Source organism: Erpetoichthys calabaricus, chromosome 13 (assembly GCF_900747795.2).
Source record: "Erpetoichthys calabaricus chromosome 13, fErpCal1.3, whole genome shotgun sequence".
In the NCBI taxonomy this organism is placed as follows: domain Eukaryota; kingdom Metazoa; phylum Chordata; class Cladistia; order Polypteriformes; family Polypteridae; genus Erpetoichthys; species Erpetoichthys calabaricus.
The window spans coordinates 136,209,910-136,232,197 of record NC_041406.2 but is presented as its reverse complement, the minus strand read 5'-3'; the positions used below and the strand labels follow the sequence as shown (position 1 = coordinate 136,232,197).

The 22,288-nt window shown below is 40.4% G+C and overlaps 1 protein-coding gene across 5 annotated transcripts in view; it reads left to right on the top strand.

Annotated features, from left to right (window-relative positions):
- mboat1 (membrane bound O-acyltransferase domain containing 1) overlaps positions 1-22,288 on the top strand; it is a 182,523-nt gene that overhangs the window by 60,089 nt on the left and 100,146 nt on the right. The gene's annotated exons all lie outside the window — the stretch shown is intronic.

Here is a 22,288-nt window from a genome sequence, read left to right as displayed (position 1 = left end):
TCTTCATTGATTACATTCTATTTTTATTTTTGTTTAGAGTGCTTTCGAAATATTAACAGAAAAATTTAATCATAAATGTCTTTTATTAAACATTTTCTTTTAAAATATTTTTGTTACAGACAAAGAGTATTGAATATGTTTAAGTACATACAAATTTTGTTGCGTTTAGGCACATATATAGTATAAAATAGCTTTAATAAATACGTACAGTTTTACATTTTTTTAAACTTATTTCAGACATTTTGGTTTTTGTATTTGTCAGTTGAGGTATTTGCTTAATAAAATCTGAGAGCTATGAATGTCAATGTCAATTTATTTATATAGCACATTTAAAACAACATAGTAATGCTGTGGCCAAAGTGCTTTACAATAATAGAATAAAAGAAAAACTAAATAATTAACATAAAACATAAATAGAAATAAAATATATGAACATAAAATAAAATACATAATAAATAGAAGTAATGTTATATACATAAAAAATAAAAGTAATGTTATATAATCACAGAGAGGAAACCATCAGTATTACTGAAGGTCTTGGAATACAAGTGAATAGAAATGAGTCTAGTCTTGTTTTAAACAGTTCAGTTGTAGACGACTCCTTTATGTAATGAGGTAAAGCGTTCCACAGGCGAGGAGCAGCAGCTGCAAAGGCCCTGTCCCACTTGGTTATACACTTGGTACGAGGGACAACCAGAGACAGATGATCAGAAGATCTAAGCACTCTGGATGGCTGGTTTAAAACAACACAGTTCAGATAAATAGGCAGGAGCAAGCCCATGTAAAGATTTAAAAACTAGTAGCAAGATTTTAAATCAATTCGAAAACTGACAGGCAGCCAGTGTAAAGAAGCTAAAATAGGAGAAACAGAGTCATACTTTCTTGCCCCAACCAGAAAGCGAGCGGCAGCATTTTGGACCAACTGTAACCTGCGTATCAGAGATTTGTTAATCCCAGAATACAGCGAGTTGCAGTAATCGAGGCAAGAAAAAATAAACGCATGAGTAGCTATCTCAAGATCCCTACAAGATAAAAAAGGCTTTATCTTACCTAATAGACAAAGTTGGAAAAAGCAACACTTGACTGCAGAATTTACTTGTTTCTCAAAAGAGAGGTTACTGTCAAAGGTAACACCAAGATTGTGGACTTGAGGTTTGGAAAAAACAGCGAAAGAGCCAAGAAGTCCAAGACCAATTTGAGCTTTAGCTGATATTATAAACCATATTTTCATTTATTAATCGGAAAGAAGTAATAAGGATTTTCTTGTAAGCTTTACTACTTTAAATCCATTTAGACTAGTAAACTTTTAAATTTGTTGATCTCCGTTAATACTCCAATGTACAGCTTTATAATTTAAGACAATGTATATTCTCATTCAAGTAGTAGTTATTTGAAACCTGGTTTATATTATTAATTTCCAAGATATGAGTTTTTTCATAAAACATAATATATTAAAATTCTTTTATTTATTTTTTTCATAGTTTTGTTTCCAAACTGACAATTTATTGATAAGAAAAGGTGCTAATCAAAGGTAATCTGAAGTGGTTTCATTAAAAGGAGAGATAATTATATCTGAATATTAATACCACAAATGATGCAGGGGTTCTTCAAAATGTTTATGTACTTTATCTTTCGAAATGTTTTGTTTATGTTGGAGATTTTACAGGCTCATTAGTCTAGTCTGTTCCCATTTCTCTGTACAGTATACTTAAACTAACAGTCTTTAAGCTTCTGATTGTTTTTACAGTGCAAATTAAGCTATCACATTGTCATTTCCTGAAAATCAATGATTTCTCCACATTAAAATTTAATTTCTTCTATCAGCACTCTTCTGACAGTAAGAAGAATGACCCCAGCTTCTTTCCGCTTCTTATCAGTAATAATGTGCACAACCATCCCAAACATTCTACATCCATCCTTCATTGAAATAAAGCAATGTCCCTATATTAATGGCATAAATGAAAGATCAAGAGCAATATACTACCTAGCCACAAGAGCCAAGAAATACAGTGTTGAAAAATCTCCACAAGCTACAGCACAAAAATAACTTGGAAATAGTTACGTGTAGAAAGTTTATGAAGAATCCATTTAATTACCCTAGGTTCTTGTCTATAAGCCGGACTCATGTATAAGCCGGAGACCAAAAATCATACGAATTTTTAAAATAAAATCGTATCATAGATAAGCCGGACTCATGGATAAGCCGAACGTACTATAACCTATAACTAATAGAAGGGAGGGAGGTCAGTGGTCTCACTCGCACCCATTTAATTTCTTTAAGGGGGGAGAGAGTGTGAGATATTGGCGTCTCTCTCACTCCCCGCATGGCGCGGTTGGAGCGGCCGGAGCGCGTTCTTTCTGCTCTGGGCGTCGCCGAGTCAACACGCGCGCGTAGCGGTCATTTAAATTGTGATTTTATATGTAAGCATATTTAAATATATATCACGAATTTTTTGCTGGTTCGCGGATTTCTGCGGACAATGGGTCTTTTAATTTCTGGTACATGCTTCCTCAGTTGGTTTGCCCAGTTGATTTCATACAAGGGACGCTATTGGCAGATGGCTGAGAAGCTAGATTGCTTACTTTTCTCTCTCTCTTGCGCTGACTATCTGTGATCCTGACGTATGGGGATTGAGCAGGGGGGCTGTTTGCACACCTAGACGATACGGACGCTCGTCTAAAAATGCTGAAAGATTATCTTCACGTTGCTATCTTTTGTAAAGCTGATTCCTGAAAAGACATGCTGCACGGTGCTTCGCATACTTAAAAGCTCGAAGGGCACGTATTGATTTTTGACTTTGTTTTTATCTGTCTCTCTCTCTCTCTCTCTCTCCCTGCTCCTGACGGAGGGGGTGTGAGCTGCCGCCTTCAACAGCTTTGTGCCGCGGTGCTTCGCATATTTAAAGCCAAACAGACATATTGATTTGTTTGCTTCACTCCTTTGAAGAGGAAGATATGTTTGCATTCTTTTAATTGTGAGACGGAACTGTCATCTCTGTCTTGTCATGGAGCACAGTTTAAACTTTTGAAAAAGAGACAAATGTTTGTTTGCAGTGTTTGAATAACGTTCCTGTCTCTCTACAACCTCCTGTGTTTCTGCGCAAATCTGTGACCCAAGCATGACAATATAAAAATAACCATATAAACATATGGTTTCTACTTCGCGGATTTTCTTATTTCGCGGGTGGCTCTGGAACGCAACCCCCGTGATGGAGGAGGGATTACTGTATAAGCCGGACTTATGTATAAGCCGATATTCTATTTTTTCATTTTCACAACTTTTTTCCTTAGATAAGCCGCGGCTTATAGACAAGAACTTAGGGTAATTTTAAAGTATGGTTATGACATTGTGTAGGACCATCACAACCCTATTGGCCCAATCACAAAGAGAAAACTTTAACTGAGAGTTTGGGTTTTACATTTATGTTAATCTTGAAGTCAGCAGTACACTAGGCAGCTTGGGTGATCAACATGTGTCGTGAAAAAACTTTTCTCTAACTTCAAAGAAGGCTGCAGAGTCCCGATAGGAATGCAAAACAATTCTTTATTTGTACAGAGTTATGCACAAATGTCACAGTCCATGGATTAAGTGCCAATTCATCTCTTTTTTCTACTTTTTTTCTAATTACCTCATTTTATCTAATACATCATGTCAGTTTAATATACAGAATTTTATCACCTCCTTCAATCAACTAAAGCAACCAGGAATTTCTGACTCAGGATGATTCTCCCATTATTTTGAACACCGCTTCCTTAATAAGGGTTTTTAGTGGATTCTCCCATTAATCTTAGCACTATTTCATAGGAACGGCGTATGGGTTTTCTCATCAGTTTATCCCTGCCTTCTGGAGGGGTGTTTGTTATTCATTTACCTCACTCTAACCTTGGAAAATTACATTGGTAGCTTTTTTAAGATGAGGCTGAGACTTCTGCAGTTTTTTTTTTTACATTTATTTAATTCTTGAGTGATATTCAATCCTTTTTCTTATGTTTAATAATTCATTCTGTTATATCTTCACATATATATACTTGTTATAGATTATAAAAGAGCATTATATATTAATTAAAACTTCCATATATGTCTCCTCTTTGGAACTTCTTAAAGTCCCACTTTATTGTAAACCTAGGAAGAGAAAATGGATGCCAGCTTTGAGGAATCTGTGTGTGCCCTTGAACTCTGGGTCGCTAGATCTTCAAAAACAATCTGATCACCCATTCTGTCCTTCTGGCATCTCAGAAACTAAACCTTACTGTGTCCCCTTCTGGATCTTTCTTGGTTTCCAGTTTGCATATTTGGAGTTGTCTATATACATAAGTAGCAGAATTCTCAGAGTCCACAATTGCCTCTGCTTTCAAGTCAAACTTTGTAGGGTACTCTTGTCTCTGTGGCATCTGACTTTCACCCATACCTTATTTTTTTGGTGACTTCAGGTTCTTATGGTCCCGGAGTTCACTTTGTTTAGCGGGAACATGAGGATTATTCAACCACAGCTCACCTTCCACATTTATTGTACATTCTGCCTTCATTTTATTTCTCAAATTCTTTTCTAATTTTTTTCCATTTCTCCCCTTATGCTCTCTTTCCTTTCTGTTTCTATTTCTTCACCCTGAGCTACATTTACTACAATTTCCTCTTCATCATTATTCTCCTGATCACTTTCATCATTGTCTGTCCAATTAATGAGCTCTTCTTCGCTTGGTATCTTACCATTTCCTGAAGGTTCTTCTGATCTACACTCAAGTCTCAATACAATATTCTGATATGCCTTTACATACTCATCTCGTGCCCTTCTAACTTCTGCATAAGTGATTCCTCTTATAATGGATTTGTTTTCCATTCTCTTACCCATTTTTCTAACTTGTTGTTGCCTAACTGCTTTTGTGCCGACTGCCTCGCCAGATTCTTGCCTTCATTCCTCATCATCTATTTGTACTTCTCCTTTTAATTCCATTCTTTCTACAATTACTGAATACTCATGTGTTTCATATTTACTTACCCTGGGAATTCATGTCTATTATTATCACTGCTGTGTATGTAACACCAGATGGCAATGAAAGAATTGAATTCTGCTGTAGGCAAACAACAAACAGCACATCCAGATGGGGTCTTCATCATTACGGGTGATTTCAATCATTGCAACTTTAGAACTGTATTTCCCAAATTTCATGAAAGTGTGTCCTGTCCCACCTGAGGAGATAAAATCTCAGATTATGTATATACAAACATTGCTGAAGCCTTTTCTCTCCTTCAACTTGGATAATCAGATGACTTTTCCCTGCTCCTCCTCCCTCAATACACATCACTAATTAGATGCGTGAGACCTTCAGTGAAGATGGTGAAAGTCTGGCCTGAAGAGGCAGACTCTGCTTTACAGCAGAAGTTTCTGTACACAGACTGGAGGTTGTTAACCACCAATGCTACTCCGGACTCAGAAGTGGACATTGAGAGGTACACCTCTTCTGTCGAAGATTATATCAATACAAGCATTAATGAAATCACAACATATACACAGATTAAAACCTTCCTTACCCAGAAGCCTTGGATGAATAGAAACGTTTGACTCCTGCTGAAAGCTCACAACACTGCTTTCAGTTCTGATGATGCTGAGAGCAATGGCAGCAGTAAATTTTGACTTGTATCAGTTCCCCATTATTCTGAACACTGTTTCATTAACACGGGTGTTTGGGTTCTCCCATTGATCTTAGAATCGCTTCATAGGAGGGGTGTATGGGCTTTCCCGTCAGTTTATCTTGGGTGTCTGGAGGGGTGTTTGGAAAATTACATTGGTAGCCTCTCTAAAATGAGACAAGGACCTCATCTTCTTTAAGTTGCATTTAGTTAACCCTTAAGTTACATTCAATCCTTTTCCTTATTTTTAATAATAATTTCATTCTGGTTTACCTTCATATACAGTACTGTGCAAAAGTTTTAGGCAGGTGTGAAAAAATGCTGTAAACAAAGAATGCTTTCAAAAATGGAAGTGTTAATCATTTATTTTCATCAATCAACAAAATGCAGTGAATGAACAAAAGAGAAATCTAAATCAAATCAATATTTGGTGTGACCACCCTTTGCCTTCAAAACAGCATCAATTCTTCTAGGTACACTTGCACACAGTTTTTGAAGGAACTCGGCTGGTAGGTTGTTCCAAACAACTTGGAGAACTAACCACAGATCTTCTGTGGATGTAGGCTTCCTCGCATCCTTCTGTCTCTTCATGTAATCCCAGACACACTCGATGATGTTGAGATCAGGGCTCTGTGGGGGCCATACCATCACTTCCAGGACTTCTTGTTGTTCTTTAACCTGAAGATAGTTCTTAATGACTTTGGCTGTATGTTTGGGGTCGTTGTCCTGCTGCAGAATATATTTTGGTTCCAATCATATGCCTCCCTGATGGTATTGCATGATGGATAAGTATCTGCCTGTATTTCTCAGCATTGAGAACACCATTAATCCTGACCAAATCTCCAACCCCATTTGCAGAAATGCAGCCCCAAATGTTCAATGAACCTCCACCATGCTTCACTGCTGCCTGCAGACACTCATTATTGTACCGCTCTCCAGCCCTTCGACGAACAAACTGCCTTCTGCTACAGCCAAATATTTCAAATTTTGACTCCTCAGTCCAGAGCACCTGCTGCCATTTTTCTGCACCCCAGTTCCTATGTTTTCGTGCATACTTGAGTCGCTTGGCCTTGTTTCCACGTTGGAGGTATGGCTTTTTGGCTGCAACTCTTCCATGAAGACCACTTCTGGCCAGACTTCTCCGGACAGTAGATGGGTGTACCTGGGTCCCACTGGTTTCTGCCAGTTCTGAGCTGATGGCACTGCTGGACATCTTCCGACTTCGAAGGGTAATAAGCTTGATGTATCTTTCATCTGCTGCACTGTTTCCTTGGCCGACCACTGCGTCTACGATCCTTAACGTTGCCCGTTTCTTTGTGCTTCTTCAAAAGAGCTTGAACAGCACATCTTGAAACCCCAGTTTGCTTTGAAATCTTTGTCTGGGAGAGACCTTGCTGATGCAGTATAACTACCTTGTGTCTTGTTGCTGTGCTCAATCTTGCCATGACATGAAACTGTCTTCCACAACCTCACCTTGGTAGCAGAGTTTGGCTGTTCCTCACCCAGTTTTAAGCCTCCTACACAGCTGTTTCTGTTTCAGCTAATGACTGTTTCAACCTACGTGTGACATTGATGATCATTAGCACCTGTTTGGTGTAATTGGTTGATCAGACACCTGACTAGAATCCTACAAAATCCCTGACTTTGTGCAAGTGTACCTATAAGAATTGATGCTGGTTTGAAGGAAAAAGGTAGTAACACCAAATATTGATTTGATTTAGATTTTTCTTTTGTTCGTTCACTTTGCATTTTGTAAATTGATAACAATAAACAATCATTATTTATATTTCTGAAAGCATTCTTTGTTTACAGCATGTTTGTTTTTCACACCTGCCTAAAACTTTTGCACAGTACTATATATATATATATATATATATATATATATATATAATATAGTGAAGAAGGGGGCTCTGTACACGCCTGGAGGATTGGGTCACTCCTCTGAGGCCCCCTCTTGAAATTTATTGTAATGGGAACAAATACAGTTTGCCTCCTCTTTGCTCCGTTAGATGCTGGGCTACTGCTGCTTTGTCGTGTGATATGCTTCTCGTGCAACACTTTGTATATTTAAAAGCCTGTACAGCACCTGTCCTTTTTGCTTAATGCCTTGTCTCACTTCTCCCCCAGACATCCTCTAATTTATGCTTTATTATGTTGTTTACGAATAAAGATTGTTTCTTGAAAATCTTGAATAAATCTGTGCAATTGTGTAACTCAAGCGTGACAAGTGGTACCAGTAGTAGTTGCACAGATGAATCTGGAAGAACTGTTTCGATTCACTCAAAATGTTCCGCTTCTTCCCAACCCATACTATGTTCCGCCACCTGCTCCTCCTGTTCATCCTAAGGATCTGCTGACAAAGATGGGTCCTATAGATGACACAGAGATGTTCCTTTTGGCTTTTGAACACGTGGCAACTTTGATCTGCTGGGAAAAAAGAAACTGGGCTGTTATCATCACCCCCTTTTTGTCTGGGGACGCCTTACTTGCATTGCGGAATGTACCTTTTGATAAGTTTGACGATTATGATTTCTTGAAGAAACAAGTTGTTTTACATAAAACAACAAGCTTTCTGGCTAAGGGTTTTGCACTTCGTGATTGGAGACTGAACATGGACGGTCCCATTCAAGCTCAGTTTCAAGATTAGATTCATCGGGTTTACTGCTGGTTTGAAGGGGACTAGCTCGAGCATGTTGTGGAAAAAGTTGCCATGAATATCGTGCTGGGAGGGATACCCGCAGATCTCTGGGATGAGATTCTTCATCATGATGTTGAGTCATTTACTGTCTTAGCCAAATGTTTGGAATGTTCCCAGGTTGCTTGGAGAATGGGCGGTGGTTTTGCTCCACCTTGTACTCACTATCAGCCTCCACGAGATCACCCCAGGAATGTTCGTCGCCCTGAACATCTGGAGCATCAACAGGCTGCAAGACATGAAAATACAGTTTCCTTGGAAAGGCCACCCAGGTTGTCAACGATGTGGCTACATCTGGAGAGGCTATTGCTCGTAGATGTCATCGTGGATATTTCGGCAGTGGTGCTGAACGAAGACATTTCCGGTGTGATCATCTCGGCCACTTAGCCAGAGAATGTTGCCTATCCCCTGCTCAATCAATGGAAATTGGCTTAGCCGAGGTTTGTTGCTTTCGTATTTTATTGGCTGAATATGGGCAAAGATTTTGAATGATTCTGTGGTTCATGTTCTGACTGCCAGATTGTATCTGCTTATAAACCTCCCAGGACTCCCCTTTCTCCTATGCCTATTTTGGACATTCCATTTCAACAGGTAGGATTAGATATTGTTGGCCCTCTTCCTCAGAGTAAAAATGGTTATCAATATGTTCTTGTGTTGGTTGACTATGCAGCGCTATATCCTGAAGTGGCTGCTCTGAGAAAAGCCAATTCCTCAAGTGTTAACAAAGCTTTGTGTGAGATTTTTACTCGTATTGGCATCCCTAGCAAAATTTTAGCTGATGAGGGCACGCTTTTTACTTCTCGCGTGATGAAACAATTATCTGACAACCTTGCTGTTAAAGAATTAAGTACGACTGTTTACCATCTGCAGACGAATGGATTGACTGAGAGATTTAACAAGAATTTGAAACAGATGATCAGGCGAGTTGCTCATGATGACCCGACGTTGTGGAACTCTGTCCTGCCTTTTATTATGTTTGCAGTGCGGGAATCGCTGCAAACATCCTCTGGCTTGAGTCCTTGTTGTTGTTGTTTGGTAGGCACCCATGAGGCATCTTGGATGTTGTCCGTGAGGAATGGACTAGGCTCCGGGCAAAAGCTCACGGGCCGAGCTTTGTGGATCGGGTAATTTCATTACAAGACAGGATTTCTAAACTCTCTTCTAATGCTGTGGAACATCAGTAACGAGATCAAGAGACCCAGAAACAGCTATACGATAGACTCTGTAAGCTCCGGGAATTCTGAATCCATATGACCCGCACAAGTTCCTAGCAAAATGGCAGGGTCTATTGAGGAGCGTATGGGCCCGTGAATTACACGGTCAGAATACCGGGTCGCCGCAATCCTTTCCAGATTTTACATGTTAATCTCTTGAAGGAGTTGCGTGACCCGCAGGGGGTTTGCACTTCATTGGCTGCTGTCTCTCAGACCAATGTTGCCATTGGTGACAATTTGATTGACTTGCAAAAGACAGAGTTGTTATCTTTGATTGAATAATAATAATTATAATAATAATTTATTACATTTATATAGCGCTTTTCTCAGTACTCAAAGTGCTATCCACACAGGGAGGAACCGAACCCACAATCTTTCACAGTCTCCTTACTGCAAAGCAGCAGCACTACCACTGCGCCACCTGTGAATGGAGCACTGATGTTTTTTCCGCCCTGCCAGGCTTGATTCACCTTGCAGAACATAAAATCAATACTGAACCCGGTGTTAAGGTGCAGATGTGCCTGTTTCGGATCCCAGAAGGAATATTGTGCACGAAGAAGTCAAACAGATGCTGGCATTGGGTGTAATTGTGAATTTCCTCTTGGGATTAATAAAGTCTATCTATCTATCTATCTATCTATCTATCTATCTATCTATCTATCTATCTATCTGTCTATCTATCTGTCTATCTGTCTGTCTGTCTGTCTGTCAATTCGTGAAAGTAAAAGTGGCTGGTGCATTCTGGTCATATTAGTCCCAAAGCAGGACTGTTCGGTTCTGTATTGATTTCAGACGCCTGAATAAGGTCTCTAAATTTGATGCTTATCCAATGCCCAGTGTTGATGAGCTGTTGGAAAAACTGGGTCAGGTGTCCTATATCTCCACACTGGATCTCACGAAAGGTTACTGGCAGGTGCCTCTTGAGGCTGGCAGTTGTGAAAAAACAGCATTTGCAACTCCTGATGGTCTTTACAAATTTACTAGACTTCTGTTTTGTCTCCATGGCGCTCCTCTAACGTTCTAGCATATAATGAATCAGATCTTGCGACCTCATTCTGAATATTCCGGGGCATACCTCGATGATGTTGTGATTTTCAGTAATGATTGGCATACGCATTTAGAATGACTTCAGGCTGTCCTTGATAGCTTGAGACAGGCTGGCTTGACAGCTAACCCTAAGAAGTGTAGGTTGGGTATGTCTGAGATTCATTATCTGAGTTATTCAATAGGCAGAGGTTTGCTCCACCCCCAACTTAGAAAAGTGGAAGAGATGCTTGCTTACCCATGTCCAGAGACGCAGAAGCAAGTTTGCGCTTTTCTGGGGCTTGCCAGTTATTATAGAAGATTCATCCCTGATTTGGCAAATAGGGCTGCTCCTTTATCCGATCTTACGAGGCAGAAAGAGCTGCACTGCTTTATGGATAGATGATTGTGAACATTCCTTTTGTGATTTAACACTAGAATTACCAGAGCCCATGAAAAAACTCGTAAATCCGGCCCACATTAAATCTCTTCGCACCTCTCTGTCAGCCTCTTTTGTCTTGTAAATGTGTCGATAAGCCCAAGCAGCCTGCTATACCATCCCCCCACAGCCGCAGAACGGGCATGAAGTTCTCCCAGTTCCTGCCTTGACTGATTATCTGGGAGTGAGCTACCAAGAATTGTAAGGGGAAATAATTTCATGTGTGTTCTGTGTCTACAACAATCTAGGTAAACACATCGTTAAAACAGAAACGTTTTCCATGTTTTAGTAATCCATCCATCCATCCATTTTCCAACCCGCTGAATCCGAACACAGGGTCACAGGGGTCTGCTGGAGCCAATCCCAGCCAACACAGGGCACAAGGCAGGGAACCAATCCCGGGCAGGGTGCCAACCCACCGCAGGACACACACAAACACACCCACACACCAAGCACACACTAGGGACAATTTAGAATCGCCAATCCACCTAACCTTCATGTCTTTGGACTGTGGGAGGAAACCGGAGCGCCCGGAGGAAACCCACGCAGACACGGGGAGAACATGCAAACTCCACGCAGGGTGGACCCGGGAAGAGAACCATGTTTTAGTAATAAATGACAAAATATAGACATGAACTGTATAATGTGTGAAGACTGATGGACAAATATGAAATAAACACTTTCACTAAAGGTACAAGTACGATACGACAGCTTCCGTGGTGCAGCGGATAGAACTGCCAACTTATAATACAGAGGTTGTGAATTCGAAACCAGCTCCTCCGCAAATTTACCATTTTGAGTAGTGAGCTACTCTTATTGTTAATATTATTATTAATTAATTATTAATTCTAGGTAGCTCACTCCCAGATAATCAATCAAAGCAGGAACTGGGAGAACTTCTTGCCCCCCCCCGCGGTGGGGGGATGGTATAGCAGGCTGCTTGCTTCTTGGGCTTATCGACACATCTTCAAGACAAAGGAGGCTGACGGAGTGGTGCGAAGGGATTTAAGGTGGGCCAGATTTACGATTTTTTTCGTAAGGCTCTGGTAATTCTAGTGTTAAAAACTGCTTTGTCTTCTTATCCGGTTTTGCGGAATCCCGACTTCTCTAAGGATTTTGTTCTATAGACGGACGCAAGTGCGCCTGATTTAGGCGCTGTCCTGTCTCACGTTTTTGATGGTGAAGAGCACCCTATCACAATTTTGAGTAGAAAATTGCTTCCTAGGGAACGCAATTATTCAACTCTTAAGAAAGAATGTTTGGCGATTAAATGGGCTATGGAAGCACTCTGTTATTATTTATCGGGTCAAAATTTTACATTGACGACTGATCACACTCCTCTTCAATGGCTATACCATCAGAAAGATACAAACTCTCGTCTCATGAGATGGTTCTTGAGCTTGCAACCTTATAGTTTTACTGTCAGTCATCGACCCAGCTCTCAGCACATTAATGCAGATGTCCTCTCACGCCCGTCGGAAATTGTTTTGGAAAGTCGGTTGATTCATGAAAATGTGAATAAAGCTGAGGGAGGGGGTGTGAAGAAGGGGGCTCTGCTAACCCCTGGAGGATGGGGTCGCTCCTCCGAGGCCCCCTCTTGAATGTTGTTGCAATGGGAACAAATACAGTTTGCCTCCTGTTTGCTCCGTTAGATGCTGGGCTGCTCCTGCTGCTGTTGCTGTGTCGCGTGATATGCTTCCATGAATTAATCTGTGCAATTGTGTAACCCAAGCGTGACAAGATATATATAATATTGTGATAAGACAACCCCCGGGCACAGACAGCCAGACACCGAATGTCCAAAAACACACAATATTTATTTACAGTTCCCTTTAGCACCACCCGACACAATGCTTTACTCAGCCCACACTCAGTCTCTTCTTTCCATTAATCTTCTTATTCTTAGTATTATTTCTTATTCTTATTTAACTTCTTATATCGTCAAGGAGCACCTGGAAGCACTCCGGATGTCCCTGGAATTCCTTCCGTCAGCACTTTCGAGTGTGGCAGAAGTGCTGACATCCAGGGCTCCACAATCCTGCGGGGACCCCCCTGTGGTGACCACAAGCCCCAGTAGGGTTGAGCTGCTATGCTCCATTCCCGTGGCCCCCTTACAAACCAGGGCAGTTGCCCTCTCATGGCCCAGGGGAGGTATAGTCCCTCTCCGGGTCCTTCCAGGCATCCGCCACAATATATATATATATATATATATATATATATATATATATAATATACACTTGTAATAGATTGTTAAAAATTATTATATATTAACTAAAGCACGTGAGGGTGTGATCTGTCTGATTTGCTTCATCAAATTCCTGCAGTGCGCGATTGAGATGCTCTGCCCACGGAGGCATTTAAGAAAGAGCGATGCGAGATAAAAGGGGAAGAATCTGAGGAAAATAAAGAACAGAGATGATTGGAGAAGGAGGTTAAAAGATGGAGAGAGAAGAGAGGACCAGGAGAGAGCTGGTGCAGGTGAATGAGAAAAAGAGAAGGCGTCTTAGACAGCCAGGAGGAAGTCCCAGGAGGGAGTGTGCGGCCAAACGCTCAGGGGCTGATGGCCACTCTAGCTGAGTGACCAGGAAGCTGGAGTGACTGATGTGCGCTGCTCAGTTGTAGCCCAACAATCAGCCTATTTGCTCTTCTCTGGTGCATTTTACGCATGCTACACTTCAGCACTTGGTATCTCCACTCTGTGAGTTTCTGTGGTTTACTGTTTTATGGCTGAGCTGGTGTTGCTTCCAGACACTTCAACTATCCAATAATACTGCTTATAGTGGATTAAGGCAGATCTAACAAAATAGAAATTTTACATATTGACGAGTGACAAAGGTGGCATCCTCTGACAGTACCATGTCACTAAGCTGTTAATTGCATGGTTATGCGCTTGATTTTATGCACCTGTTAACAATTAGTGCAGCTGAAAAATTGAACTCAATACGTGGTGACCATATGTATTTGGCCGTATAATGTACAGTATTATGACTTGAAGCACGCTTTTCAAACAATTATCATTACTCATGGTTACTGGCACATTTTTGCTTTATTGGCCAGTTTAAGTCTCTTGTACTGGCACAGTACTTTTGCATAGTTACCTCTTCCTGTGTCTGCTGCTCTACATGTGAACTAAGTTTACTTCCAAAAATGTATTCCTTTAGTTAAGATACTTTTTTCCAGACTCTCATTGTAAGAATCTCCTAATGATCTTTATCACTGCTAATGTCTTGATGTACAAATAACAGCCTCAGTCAAACTGCCTTTTTCTCCATTTGGAATTGCTTGTTTTTGTCACAGATTAGGATTTTTTTTAGGGTAACATCTCTTTCTCTCTCTCTGTCCCTCTCCAATCATCCTCCCTGAAACAGCAGAGGTGAGATATTAATTTTGTATATAAAATTGCAAATCTGAGCACAACTTGTTTCATCTTATTCCCAGCTACAAGTCTTTTATTAGACAGTATCCTGTTACCACCAGAAAAGTGATGAAGTGGAGTTTGGAGTGTCTCTGAACATGGCGGCGCACATAGTTGCTGCGGCTCGGTGCTCTCCCCTTCAGAGTTTTGTTGTGCGTGTGTGTGTTGATTTTAGTTCATTCTACATCCTGTTGGGCGAACATATACTGCAACCGAGACGATCTTCTTAAGATCGGAGTCTGCTGTGAGGGGAGTGTTTCGGCGGAATTCATTCACTCGCACAGTGTTCTGATGGATATAGCCAGGACACCTGGCTTCCCGTGAATTACCATCAGAAAGGCTAAGAGGGACTACAGGAGAAGGATTGAGGAGCATATGGACAGTAATAACAGCAGGCAGGTTTGGCAGGGAGTCCAGCCCTTCACCAATGACAGGACTAGCCATGGAGCTGCTGAAGGTGACACCTCAATGGCAAAGGAGCTGAACCACTTCTTTGCTCAATTTGAGATGAAACTACCAGAGGCAGGGGTTACACACGCAACAGCAACTCACATCAACATCACTCCCTCCCTTAGGGTGGAGGAACACGAGGTGAGACACTCGTTCCAGGCTGTCAATCCTAGGAAGGCAGCAGGTCCCGACGTGTCCCTGGATATGTGTTGAGGAGCTGTGCAGAGCAGCTGGCTGGGGTCTTTACAAAGATCTTTAACCTGTCACTATCTCAGGTCTCAGTTCCTCCCTGTCTGAAATCCTCCATCTTACTCCCTTTACCAAAAAAATCACCCATAACCTGCCTGAATAACTATCGGCCAGTAGCGCTCACCCCAAGGTTGATGAAGTGTTTTGAGAGACTGGTCTGGAGTCATATCATGTCCTTCATCCCTCCCACCTTTGATGCACACCAATTTGTTTACAGGGCTAACAGGTCTACTGAGGACGCTGTTGCTGCTGCTCTCCATGCTACCCTGTCCTAGGTGGGGCACCAGGGGAGCTACGCATGTCTCCTCTTTATTGATTTTAGCTTTGCTTTTAACACCATCCTCCCTCACAGATTGGTGTGCAAGCTGCTAGCCCTGGGACTCCCGTGTTCCACCTGTATATGGACTAAAGACTTCCTGACAGACCACAAACAAAGGGTTAGGGTGGTCCCACACATCTCCTCGGCCATCAGCATCAGCACCAGCTCTCCTCAGGGCTGTGTGCTGAGCCCCCTGCTCTTCATGCTGTACACACATAACTGCACCCCCGCCCACCACAGCAACACCGTTGTCAAATTTGCATACAGCACCACTGTGGTGGGGCTTATCTGTGGGGAGGATGAATCCGCCTACAGGGACAAAGTGGAGCAGCTGACAGCATAGTGCACTGACAACAACCCACTCCTGAACACAATTAAGACCAAGGAGCTCATTGTGGACTTCAGAAAAAAGAAAACAGACATCAAACCACTCTACATCAGAGGGGACTGTGTGGGGATGGTTTCAGACTTCAAATTCCTGGGAGTCCACATCATGGAAGACCTGTCCTGGGGTGTGAACACAACTGAGCTGGCGAAGAAGGCTCAGCAGAGACTTTATTTCCTGAGAGTCCTCCGGAAAAATAACATCCCCCAAAAACTGCTGGTGTCCAACTATCGCTGCTCTATTGAGAGTGTTCTGTGCTACTGCCTCTGTGTGTGGCTTTCCAGCTGCACAACAGTGCAGAGGAAAACACTTCAGCGGATCGTAAAGACTGTCCAGGAGATCATCGGCTGCTCTTTACCCTCTCTGGATGAACTGCACAGCTCTCGGTGTCTCATGGAAAGCAGAAAATATCTTAAAAGACTCCTCACACCCAGCTCATGACATGTTCCAACTGTTGCCATCAGGTATCAGATATAGGAGCATCAAAACAAAGACTAATAGACTGAAAAACAGTTTCTACCCTGTTGCTATTAGGGCACTGAATGCCACCTAATCACCTCCAATACAGCAGTGTAATAGATGACATCTTGTGCAATAGTGTTCATGTGCAATTAAGGCATTATGTTGAATCTTTATGTTTTACTGTATTTCTTCTTATCCTTTCTTGTCCTTTTTAAATTATATTTATTTATATTTTGACACCACAGGGACTGCACCTAATTTTGTTGTATTTGTGACAATGACATGACAATGACAATAAAGATATTCTGATTCTGATTCTCTAATTCTGAATGCTTCTAAATGACAGACTGGGAAATGATGTGTGAGTCACTTGGGGTAAGTATTGATGGACTCAGTTACTGTATCACAGACTACATTAACTTGTGTCTACACAGTGGTACCCTCCAAGACCATATGTTACTTTCCTAACAACAAAACCTGGATTACTATGGTGTTAAAAGGTCTACTGAATGAAAAAAGACAATGATGACAAAGAGGCTCTGAAGAACATACAATGTGTGTTAAAAAAACAACTGAATGAAGGAAAGGAAGCTTGCAAAGCTAAAATAGAAATCAAACTTACTCAGAATAGCATGATGTCTGGAATTGAGGAGGAATAATTACTGAACTCAAACAATCCAGGACTCAGGTGCTTGAAAGGGATGGATGGATAGATAGATAGATAGATAGATGGATAGATAGATAGATGGATAGATGGATACTTTATTAATCCCAAGGGGAAATTCACATACTCCAGCAGCAGCATACTGATAAAAAACAATATTAAAGAGATGATAAAAATGCAGGTAAAACAGACAATAACTTTGTATGATATTAACATGAAGGATGTCTGGAATGGACGAGGAATAATTACTGGACTCAAACGATCCAGGACTCAGGTGCTTGAAAGGGATATGGATAAAGCTAATGCCCTGAACCAATTTTTAGTACATTTTCCCTCCCACTGCCTCATTCTTCCAATGACCAGTCTTCCCCCATCATACCTACTACATCAACAACTCCTACCATGTCAACTGGAATTACTAGTGATGAGTCCACCTCTGACCTTCAGTGTGGGTTATCCATAACTGAAGACCAAGTAAGGAGACAACTGATGAAGGTACACACAAGAAAAGCTTCAGTCCTGTGCTGACCAACTTTGTGGTTTCCTCTGTCACCTGTTCAGTCTGTCCCTAAGGTTTCAGAAAGTACCACTGCTGTGGAAAATATCCTGCATTGTTTCCATTCCAAAGAAGGCAAGCACCTCTTCACCTACTGGCTACAGATCAATGACACATTCATCTCACATAATGAAGACCTTTCAGAGACTGATCTTGGACTATTTGAGTCCACTTGTGGTAGACCACCTGGACCCACTTTAGTTTGCTTATCAGACAAAGATTGAGTACTTTCAGCCAATGAATCATTCAGCAGAACTGTGTCAAGAAACACTGCTGTGGCTCCTTTATACCAACAGCAGTATTCCTGCATAATTCCTCACTGTGACTGGGGACAAATATTACGATCTATCTATGAAAGTACTGAGTGATTTGGAAATTGTTGATGGAGAAGTACATTTAGATTAAATAGGATTTCATCAAACAAATCACCAGGGCCAGATAATACTTAACCTCAAGTGCTTAAGGAGGTGAGTAAATACATACATTAATCCTTGCATCATTTTTAGGAAGCCACTATGCACTTGGGAAATTCCAAAAGACTGGAAAATGACAAACATCACATTATATTAAAAGGGTGATAAGGCATATCCAAGAAACTATAGGACAGTAAGCTTAACGTGGATCACAGATAAATTAATGGAAGGAATTATTAAGGAAAAAACTGAGCAACACATGGCAAAAACAGATTTACTGAATAGTCAGCATGGGTTCAGATGAGGGAGGTTGTATTTTACTAACATGTTGGAATTAAATGAGGAAGCAACAGAAAAGGATACAATTGAAACGGTTCATACAGTATTATTTTTCTTGACTTTCAGAAAGCTTTTGATGAGGTACCCATGAGAAGTTGGGACTCAAAATTTTAAAAAATAGGAGTACAGGGTGTGTAGATGAGATCACACATAAGAAGCAGAATGGTGTGGGTACCCTTTATCAGAATTGGGTTATTTTAAGAGTGGTGTCCCACAGAGGTCAGTGCCATAACTGTTGCTATTTTTAATATATACAGTATACATGAGTTGGATGGGAATATAAATTACAAGCTGATTAAGTTTGCAAATGATACCATGCTAGGTGGATTGTCAGGTAATCTAGAGTCAGTTGAATCATTACAGAGGAACTTGGACATTGGGTTCTAGTCCTTGAGTCCGGACTAGACTTTTTTTTTTATTGTCTCAGATTTGTCTTGGACTTGAGAAATATTCACACTCAGACTTGGCTGTTGATCTCATTAAATATTTTTTTTGTCTTGATTGACTCCGGCTTCCCATTTTTTCCAGTTTGTTTTTCTTTTCTCTTTTCTCATCTACACACGAGTCACATTTTTGTCAAGCTTCCATTAGTACAGGTCACTTGCTGCAGTTCAGGGACATGCACAAAGGTTGGGCTCCTGTGCCTCAATCCTCTGCCCTAACCCTTAATTGGCCTAAGTGCACTTGTTTTAATATTTAGAACATTAGAAGAATCTAGACGAGAACTGGCCATTCAGCCCAACAAAGCTTGCCAGTCCTATCCACTTATTTCTTCCAAAAAAACATCAAGTCGAGTTTTAAAGTCCCTAACGTCTTACTGTCTACCACACTACTTGGTAGCTTATTCCAAGTGTCTATCGTTCTTTGTGTAAAGAAAAACTTCCTAATGTTTGTGCGAAATTTACCCTTAACAAGTTTCCAACGGTGTTCCCGTGTTCTTGATGAACTCATTTTAAAATAACAGTCTCGATCCACTGTACTGATTCCCTTCATAATTTTAAACACTTCAGTCATGTCACCTCTTAATCTTCTTTTGCTTAAACTGTATAGGCTCAGCTCTTTTAATCTTTCCTCATAATTCAACACTAGTAGCCGTGGAATCAGCCTAGTCGCTCTTCTCTGGACCTTTTCTAGTGCTGCTATGTCCTTTTTGTAGCCTGGAGACCAAAGCTGCACACAGTATTCCAGATGAGGCCTCACCATTGCATTATAAAGGTTGAGTATAACCTCCTTGGACTTGTTCTCCACACATCGGGTTATGTAACCTAACATTCTGTTAGCCTTCTTAATGGGTTCTGAACATTGTTGGGAAGTCGATAGCTTAGAGTCCACTATAACTCCTAAATCCTTCTCATAAGGTGTACTCTCGATTTTCTGACCGCCCATTGTGTATTCAAACCTAACATTTTTACTTCCTATGTGTAATACTTTACATTTACTGACATTAAATTTCATCTGCCACCAATCTGCCCAAGTCTGTATGCTATCCAAGTCCTTCTGTAATGATGTAACGGATTCCAAATTATCTGCTAATTCACCTATCTTGGTATCATCTGCAAACTTAACCAGCTTGTTACTTATATTCCTATCTAAATCATTTATATATATTAAAAATAGCAGTGGTCCTAGCACTGACCCCTGTGGAACACCACTCTTAACATCGGCCAATTCTAAAGAGATTCCTTGCACCATCACCCTCTGCTTCCTGTGTCTGAGCCAATTCTGCACCAATCTAAAAACATTACCCTGAACTCCCACTTCTTTTAATTTGATGCCCAACCTCTGATGTGGCACCTTATCAAATGCTTTCTGAAAGTCAAAATAAATAATATCATATGCTCCACTTTGATCGTATCCTTTTGTTGCCTCCTCATAGAATTCCATCATGTTAGTAAAACACAACCTCCCTTTTCTCAACCCATGCTGACTGTTCAGAATAACTCCTGTCCTTGCCAGGTGTTGCTCAATCTTATCCTTAATAATTCCTTCCATTAATTTTCCTGTGATGCATATTAAACTTACTGGCCTATAGTTGCTTGGATCTGCCCTGCCACCCTTTTTATATAATGGGATAATATTTGTCATTTTCCAGTCTTTCAGAAACTCTCCAGTGCGCAGTGACTTCCTAAAAATAGGTGTCAAGGGTTTATATATGTACTCACTAGCCTTCTTAAGAACTCGAGGATAGGTATTATCTGGTCCTGGTGATTTGTTTGATTTCAGTTATTTAATCTGAGCAGCACTTCCCCCTCTACAATTTCCAAATCCCTCAGTACCTCCTTAGTAGTTGTGTTTACCTCTGAGAGGTTATCCACTTGCGAACACCTCAGAAAAATTGAAGTTTAGGGCATCCGCTATTTCCGCTGTTTCCTGTTAAATTGTAAGAAAAAAGAGAAAAGACAATGATACGTAACTTACTTTGTTAAAGCTAGGTAGGTTGTTTATTATGCCATACAGAAATACTTTTAATTGGGTCAAGTGATTTGGAATTTTTTATCAGTTTTATCAGCCAGTGTTATCAGCCATGAGTTACCCAAGTATGAGTTGGTATTACATCACCAGTGGCAGGGATCTGTGGCAAAGTCACATGCTTTTCCAACTGCTCCGTCATAAGGAAACAGTCCTTTGATTGAGTGAAAATTCATTATTGTTATATTTGGTTCTCTTTTCTTTGTATTAACTTATTCTTCTATTACAAGTATGCAGGAGGCAGAAGTCAACACCTAAATAATATTTTTTTACAGTTAAACCCAAAAGCTGACAAAACATAGAAAGAAAAAAATGTATTATTTTTCTTTTGATATTGTTACCGAACAGCCTTAATACGTACAGCATCTATAAAATAATTTTACATTGTACTTCAGGGTTCTAGATCATGCTATAATAATTTCTTGCTGAAAGTATAATGCACAAAAAATAATGGTCATTTGTGATGCCAAATGATTGGTTCCAGTGGCTTCCTCAATTTCTGACCCAGAATAGTAATTTTTGTAGAAGGCAAAATCTTTGATTTGTTTTGCTATAATGTGAACTCTTACTGTTAAGGTCCATGTAACCAGAATGGAATTTTTTGTTTGCATTTTCATCTTGTTAAAATGCATGTTTTTTGCTAATCTGACATAATCAGCAACCATGAACAAATAATGTTTGCTAAGTTTAGGAATATTACAATGGACCTAAAGTTAAACTCCAATTTCCAATAACATTAAAACCATAGAAATAAAAGAAAAAAAAATTGTGTCCAGGATTAAAATGTAACAAACCTTGTTCTGTAAAGTGCCCCTGCTCCCCCTTCGAACCACTGCCCAACACAAGGTCTGTGCATGTCACTGCTGCAGTTATTTTTGTTACTGGTTAGGATTATGTTCGGGGATATCTGGATTCGGTCTATTGTTTGTAATGATTCTTTCATTGGAGCTGTTAGACAAACACAGTGTTTTGTATCTGTTACTTTACTTGAGTATGTTTTGAGAATAACTTCTGGCTTTACTTGATTATACAGTTAGGTCCATAAATATTTGGACAGAGACAACTTTTTTCTAATTTTGGTTCTGTACATTACCACAATGAATTTTAAATGAAACAACTCAGATGCAGTTGAAGTGCAGACTTTCAGCTTTAATTCACTGAGGTGAACAAAACGATTGCATAAAAATGTGAGGCAACTGAAGCATTTTTTTAACACAATCCCTTCATTTCAGGAGCTCAAAAGTAATTGAACAAATTAAATAACTGGAAATAAAATGTTCATTTCTAATACTTGGTTGAAAACCCTTTGCTGGCAATGACAGCCTGAAGACTTGAACTCATGGACCTCACCAGATGCTGGGGTTCCTCCTTTTTAATGCTCTGCCAGGCCTTTACTGCAGCGGCTTTCAGTTGCTGTTTGTTTGTGGGCCTTTCTGTCTGAAGTTTAGTCTTCAACAAGTGAAATGCATGCTCAATTGGGTTAAGATCAGGTGACTGACTTGGCCACTCGAGAATTTTCCACTTCTTTGCTTTAATAAACTCCTGGGTTGCTTTGGCTATATGTTTT